Consider the following 6,689-nt stretch of genomic DNA (forward strand, 5'->3'; position numbering starts at 1 on the left):
TTCTGCAGGGTTCTCCTCTGAGCCTGGTTCTGCAGGGTTCTCCTCCTCTGAGCCTGGTTCTGCAGGGTTCTCCTCCTCTGAGCCTGGTTCTGCAGGGTTCTCCTCCTCTGAGCCTGGTTCTGCAGGGTTCTCCTCTGGGCCTGGTTCTGCAGGGTTCTCCTCTGAGCCTGGTTCTGCAGGGTTCTCCTCTGAGCCTGGTTCTGCAGGGTTCTCCTCCTCTGAGCCTGGTTCTGCAGGGTTCTCCTCCTCTGAGCCTGGTTCTGCAGGGTTCTCCTCTGAGCCTGGTTCTGCAGGGTTCTCCTCTGAGCCTGGTTCTGCAGGGTTCTCCTCCTCTGAGCCTGGTTCTGCAGGGTTCTCCTCCTCTGAGCCTGGTTCTGCAGGGTTCTGCTCCTCTGAGCCTGGTTCTGCAGGGTTCTCCTCCTCTGAGCCTGGTTCTGCAGGGTTCTCCTCCTCTGAGCCTGGTTCTGCAGGGTTCTCCTCTGGGCCTGGTTCTGCAGGGTTCTCCTCTGAGCCTGGTTCTGCAGGGTTCTCCTCTGAGCCTGGTTCTGCAGGGTTCTGCTCCTCTGAGCCTGGTTCTGCAGGGTTCTACTCCTCTGAGCCTGGTTCTGCAGGGTTCTCCTCTGAGCCTGGTTCTGCAGGGTTCTCCTCCTCTGAGCCTGGTTCTGCAGGGTTCTCCTCCTCTGAGCCTGGTTCTGCAGGGTTCTCCTCCTCTGAGCCTGGTTCTGCAGGGTTCTTCCTGTTAAAAGGGAGTTTTTCCTTTCCACAGTCGCTCATGTTGTTGGGTTTCTCTGTAAAAGTGTCTGAAACGACCATGTTGTAATTGGCACTTCATAAATAAAGCTGAACTGAATTGAACTGAAAAAGCAACTCTGTCAAAGACGACATGTTTTTGTACTTGAAAATTTCTCTCTGTTGTAAAGTTAAAGAAATACTGAAGTACTAAGTGTTGTAAAACAGTCAAATATTCTGCCTGCAATTCATATTTTTGTTGTTGTAAGTGTTAAGGGACCAAAGTTATTTTATTCTTTAAATAATTTGTGAATTAATCGGTTGATAGATCGGATATCGGAATTTTTTTCTGTCAAATATCGGAATCGGCATCGGCCTCAAAAAAGCCCGAATCACAGGATTACGGACACAGTGGACAGACTCCTACGGTTCAGTGCATAGTTAAGTATGGAGCAGAACAAAGACAGTTTAAATGCAAAGATTTGACTGAAACCGACCTGAGCACAGCCCTCTCCTGGCGTCCCCCCCCCCCCACTGCCTCTCTGTGTCTCACGACTCCCCGGCATGATTCTGCTAATGATAGCCGGCGCTAGGTCACGTGACTGCGTGACGTCATCGTAAATGAAGCGATCTGATTGGCTAATCGCTAAGCCAACGGGAATATATTAAATGCCGCGGGATTTGAGAGAGAGTGCGTGTAGCAGATGTGTGAATGACTGGATGTGGACAAGACAGAATAACAAAGTGACAGGCTGTCAAGATTTGACACCTGGGTTACACACATCAGTTCTAGAACCACTGCTCAGTAACTTCAGTTTGTTTCTTTGTTTGTTTTGGTACAAGAGAGAGACTTTAAAATAGGCCAAGCACCTTGATGTCTGTTTAAAGTTGTGTGTAAAGACATATTTTCTAGTTCCAGTTGCCTCAATGTTCAGCAACAGACTCACGTAAACCATGAGGCAATAACTATTTTCTTGGAAATGCTTATAGTTGTGTGAGAATCAAATTCTTTACAGTTGTGATGTATCAGGGGGATAAAGTAGTGCAACAAGTAGTGTAACTTCTTTACTATTTCCATGGAGTAATCAAGTCGTGTAAGGCACTACTCTTTTCAAAAGTAACGAGTAAGGGGTAACTCTTTACTTTTTTAGTAACGGACCCCAACTCTGGTTATGGAGGCCCTGACGTAGGCTCTGCTCTCTCCAAGCAGTGCTTATCCCACTGGACTGTGGATACCATTCACCACCCTGGTCAGGTGGCAAACTGGCCTCTGCCATCAGGTGTGTGTGCCCACTCCACCAGAGCGGTGTCGTCCACATCTTCTCAGTGAGGCTGATCTCCAGGATTCCTCGAGACTATGCTGGCTTACTTCATTCAGAGCTTTCAGCACTGCCTTCTGGCGGTCAGTAGGGATTAAATAGAACAACACTTAATGCAACTATGGTTCTAGGGATGCCAGATGACCGCCAGAGTGCTCGGTCACTCAGAATCCTCATGGTCACGTGCAAAGACTCTGTAGGAGCCGAGCCTGCGCTGACACCGAAACTTAATAACTTCTTAGAGTCATCCAGGGTCATCCATGAAAGTGAATTACAGTAGTCTACACTTGAGGTATGGATTAATCTCTCAGCATTGCTTTGACTCAACATGTTCCTGATTTTAGAAATATGGCGCAGGTGAAAGAAGGAGGTCCTGCCGACCTGTTTAATGTGGGAGTGTTTCCAGATGATATTCCCTGCAGGGAGCGTGTACAGTGTGAAGAGTATAGGTCCTAAAACCGAACCCTGTGGAACTCCAAGCTAAACTAATCTGAGCTGAAGAGTCATTGTTAACATTGTTGAAGTGGAACCTTTCTGCTAAGTATGACCAAAACCAGTTTAATGCTGAACCTTTGAGCCCAATAATATATTCTCGTCTCTGTAAAAAGGATGTCATGGTCAGTAGGATCAGATGCAGCACTGAGATCTAACAGGACCAGAACAGAGACCAGTCATCTGTCTGCAGCCATGAGGTCATGATTAACTTTTCCCAGAGCTGTCTCTGTGCTATGATGAGCTCTGAAACCTGAATGAAAACACTCAAACAGGACTGATTATAGTCACAAAGCTGACTCACAACATCTGTACGAGGAATAAATAAAATCCTCGGATTTATTTTGGAAAATTAAACAGACGAATGTCCACCAGGAGTCAATTGATGTTAAAACATAACTCTTCATTGTAATTTGAGGAATTAATGACCACTGTGGTCATTTTCTAGGCGACGAGAGTCTCATTCCTTTGCTGTTGACTGATGTTTGTTGGACTATGACTCAAGCCTGAAGACGTGTCCTGCTGCTGCTTGTCCTACAAAAGGTGTGTCTTCCAGATCAACAGATAACATTTATGCCCCCTCCCTATGGATATAGTCATAAAAATGCTCTTTTGATCTCTTTATTATCCCAGCAACCCATTTCCAAGAAGTCACCTGCTTTCTTGTCTGGACAGCCTCCTTCCATTGAATAAGAGGGCAGAGAGGGCTGGTCCTTTCACAGAGTCTGAAACTGCTGCTCCAACAAGAAGGCCACGGACATTTCTCCTGTAAGTACAGAATTTGTTCAAGATGTTATGTGTGTGAGACCCGCAGCGTCTGCTCATTTAGCCATTTAACAACCAAAAATAATAACAGCAAATAAATTATAAGGCTTTCAGGAGGAAGTGAGCGTCCTGGATTCATCCTTTGGGTGTAAGCAGACAGTAAATTCAGAAGCATTAATTTAAAACTTAAAGAGTTAGTTCTAACAGTGAATCAGGTTCCACATGCTGCTCAGTGTTAACGTGACACTCAGCATAGTGTTGAGATTTCAGAGTTAATACAACTCTCTCAAAGTTCATATTTTACACCCACTGTGCCACTTTAGCACTGGAAAAAGTTCTTGATTCATTTTTACACTTGATCGGGGGGGGGGTGCGAAGAACGTTTCCGACAGTGAGCTTTCACAGGAGACCAGTAGGGAGAGCGCTAAAGCAAAAGTTGCACAGTACTGCCTTAAAGTTACTGTTGTTGAACGAACTCTAATAGAGCCGACATACTTTTACAATGGAGAATTTACTGTGCATGATCTTCCTGCAGGCGACCAAAGAGACAAAGGTAGCAACAATGTCCTGAGTGATAGAGGTGGTAAGGTTACCAGGTGACAAGCCAATATGAGCCAATAAAAAATATGAGGGGATGAATTAATCTTTAAACCTAAACCGAAGCTATCAGAAAGAGACTTCCAGACTGCCAGAAATTAACTCATTTAGAGCAGGGCCAGGGTGCAAGGGTTCTGGGAGCATCGAACACAGTTTTCATCAGTTGTGTCTGTTAATATTCTGGAGAGGTTCTGTTTGTGATAATGAAGTCTGTGGGGTGCTGTAATGTTTAGAGTTTTGTTTTTTACGAGCCATGCTGCTGTCATTGAACGCAACACTCCTAGAAGTGAGCATGCGCAGAGAGCAATATAGGAAGTAATGCCTGTATGATTAACAGAGAATATTTTTCAGAATATGGGCAGTGGCATGGGATCTCTGCTGTATGCTGACGACGGCGCTATCTGGAAAAGGGCCAAAAATGTTCATTATGCTGTTGATATAATTCAGGGTGCCATTAATAAAGTAGAGGAGTGGTCCTACCACTGGGGCTTTAAAATGTCAGTGAGTAAGACGTGCTATATGATTTTCACAAAGAAAAGGAATATTAGAAATATTAATCTGAAAACGTATGGTCAAAATATTGAAAGAGTTAAAGAATTCAAGTATCTTGGACTATGGTTTGATGAAAAGTGCCTCTGGAAAACCCAGGTAGATAAGATAGAGACAAAATGTAAACAGGTATTAAATCTCATGAGGTCAATATCGAGCTATGATTGGGGAGCAGATAGACAGTCACTGATGAGCATCTACAGAGCAATGATTCGGTCAAGCTTTGATTATGGGTGCATTGTGTATGGAGCAGCAGCTTGTAGTACTCTGATTAAGCTAGACAGGATCCAGTATAGAGCTCTCAGGATCAGCACTGGAGCAATGAGAACAACCCCCATTAACGCATTGCTGGTGGAGGGAGGAGAGACTCCACTGAGTTTAAGAAGGATCAAACTATCTCTAGTTTTTTGGGTAAAGTTAAAAGGTTCAGGAGCAGACCAGTCAGCAAATAGCATGTTGAATAACTGCTGGGAGTACTTACAAACTCAAAAATGTAGAGGCTTTGGGTGGACGATAGATGCTGTAGTCAGCAAGTATGGGCTCAGTGAACTGGAGGCTGGTCCAGCACAGGTCTGGGGCTCAGTCCCTCCTTGGACTCTGCCTTGTCCAAATGTAAATATCAATCTGACTAGCAGAAGGAATTACTGGAGTGGGGTTAATGGTGCATCTCTAGTTGAAGAATATGTAAAGAAGAATTATTATAGTCAGGGGTGCACACAATATTTTTTGTCTGGTTCTCAGGGGAGAACCTTGGGATGTTGCTTGGTCCTCACATTTTTAAATACATGTTTTCCCACGCCGACCTACAGGAAGAACAAAATAGAGGGATGTGTGGACAATGTTACATAGCTGCTTTAATTTCACCTGAAAATGAAGAGAAGCAGCAACAGAATGTAACCTTGTAACTTTCACATGATATAATGGTGTTTAAAGTTCTGAAAAATAAAAGTGCTCGTACAGTATCTGCTTTTTATCACTCAAACCAGCGGTTTTCAAAGTGTGAGGCGCGCCTCCCCTGGGGGGCGCCAGAGGGCTTCATTGGAGGCGCTGCGAGCTTTTTGTCCCTGTGCGGCTGCCGTATCCCCAGCGCGGGAAGGAGGAGGTGGTGTATTCACGGCTAAGATTGGGTCACACAGGGTTGAGGAAAACTTTGTATTTGATAGGTAAAGTGGACTCGGATCAGTGCGACGTGTGTAATGTTCAAGAAAGTGTGGAACATGTACTGATGGCGTGCAAAGAGTATGAATCTCAGAGAAGAGTTTTGAAGGACAGGCTGTATGAATTAGAAAGGGGATGGAGCCCACAAGGTGTGTTAGGTAGGGGTAATCACAAAGGTGTGAGGGCATTGATGGGGTTTATAAAGGGAACAGGGCTGTTCCACAAGATATCAGGGTCTGTTTTTTTTTTTTTTTTTTTTTGCGAATACAGTGATTAGAATGTAACCGGAAGTACATCTACCCAGAGATACAGTAGGTGGCGGTATGCACCTAAGTTGTTGGTCGCCACCCGCCATTGTCCCAAGGAAGAAGAAGAAGAAGAAGATTAATGGAGAACTGTCTGCCTGTATCGTGCCGTGATAATGGATGTAAATACACACAAATACACACACATCACAGGTGCTTCAAACTGGATGAGAGACAGGCTGGCGCAGGTGGAAGAATGAACAGCATGTGATGGTTTGGGTCCAAACGCCAAAGCTGATGATGAGGGTGAAGCAAAAAACTCTAAACATCTATGAGCATCCACAGTGTGTGGTTTATTACATGCTTCCAGATCAACTCACCAACGCTGTGAGACCTGGCTGCTTCCTGGACACACGTTTAGGACAGAGATCTAAGGTCTGGATCATCACTAAGAGACGAAAAGTAAAATAAAAGCTCGGCACCAGTCGTCCATTTCTTTACAAAAAGTACTGCACAAGCGACCAAAAAAACTGCAGCATGATGTGGCCATGTGCGTCTTAAAGGGGCGGTGCACTGTTTAGAATGCTACAAGCAGCAAGTGCTTTGGTCCAGAAATGGTCCTTGAGGGCGATTCGTCTTTCCATTTTCCTGTCAGCCTTGATCTGAATGACTGTGAACTCATCAGTTGTAGACAGAGGGTCATAAAAGAAGGAAACCTGACCTGACCTGACCTGACCTGACCTTAAAAATGGCCATTTACAGCAGGTTTGTTGATCTGAATCACTACAGATGAGACAAAAACACCTCACAAAGTGAACATGTATGAATGAGAACA

Source organism: Salarias fasciatus, unplaced genomic scaffold (assembly GCF_902148845.1).
Source record: "Salarias fasciatus unplaced genomic scaffold, fSalaFa1.1, whole genome shotgun sequence".
Classification (NCBI taxonomy): domain Eukaryota; kingdom Metazoa; phylum Chordata; class Actinopteri; order Blenniiformes; family Blenniidae; genus Salarias; species Salarias fasciatus.